This window comes from Hyla sarda, chromosome 8 (assembly GCF_029499605.1).
Source record: "Hyla sarda isolate aHylSar1 chromosome 8, aHylSar1.hap1, whole genome shotgun sequence".
Taxonomy (NCBI): domain Eukaryota; kingdom Metazoa; phylum Chordata; class Amphibia; order Anura; family Hylidae; genus Hyla; species Hyla sarda.
This window is the reverse complement of record NC_079196.1, coordinates 204,167,204-204,168,129: the sequence shown is the minus strand read 5'-3', so window position 1 is coordinate 204,168,129 and position 926 is coordinate 204,167,204. Positions and strand designations below refer to the sequence as shown.

Sequence of the window (926 nt, the reverse complement as noted above, 5' to 3'; positions counted from 1 at the left end):
GCTGTATGTTGTACTGTCATGCTTTGTTTGGTATTTGTATTAATTTATTGTGTGCTGATTCTTATGCCTGGAAGGCTGCACCACCTTATAAACGACTGCTAAATAATTGTGTCTTTCTACACAACCCGACAAGGTGAGCAAGTTACACTTTGGGAGTTTCCTAACTTACCTATACATTCTGTTTCCACTATATACTGCCCTATGAGAAGCTCTGCTTCTTTTTTGTCTTTTTAGATTGCATATCTTTTGAGGGTAGCTTTAATGTAAGTCAATGCTTTGGAAATGTAAGCATATTTTGTAAGTATAGAAAACCTGCTCAAGTTGGGCAAAATGTGGGAAACTTCCCCGATCACAGATCGCTTCTCGGCCTTTTGGCTAAGAACAAGTGTAGTATCTGTTCTTATCATTTTAATGCTGGTGGGGATGGAAACTGCATGGTAGGGAGCAGGTGTACCAGGGCGTTATGGGGCTGGTTCTGAGGAATCAGCTCGACGGCTGCCCCGATGTGACCTGTTACCTCTGGGTCTCGCTGAGAGGGTCTAGAGCCTAGGTACTTTAGTGCCTCGGGGAGTGGTGACCCCGAGGTGCCGAAACTCATTAGGTGTATTGGCTCACTGAGTTGACGCACGGGCACCATAATCTCTTCACCTTGTGGCACTCACCTCTTGATTCCCGGCCTTCTGGCTAGGATCAGAGAAATTTTTATAGATCCGGCCAGTATATCTGCACACATTCACTTACTTATTTATTTTTGTCTCACTGTGTCACTTTTTGCGTGTTGTGTGTCCACAGGATTCGTCAGGATTTGGTAGCCCTTCTGGGTGTCCCTCCTGGCGGTCTAGGGGAGGTGTGTGTGGCCATTAGGTACCGCACCTCCCCGCAAACACCCGGGGTACTCCTGCTCTGGCAGGGTACCTACCGTTATC

At 46.8% G+C, this 926-nt stretch overlaps 1 pseudogene; it reads left to right on the top strand.

Annotated features, from left to right (window-relative positions):
• Nucleotides 1-355: 355 nt before the first annotated feature.
• LOC130289997 (U2 spliceosomal RNA) lies at nt 356-515 on the top strand (annotated as a pseudogene).
• Nucleotides 516-926: the final 411 nt, after the last annotated feature.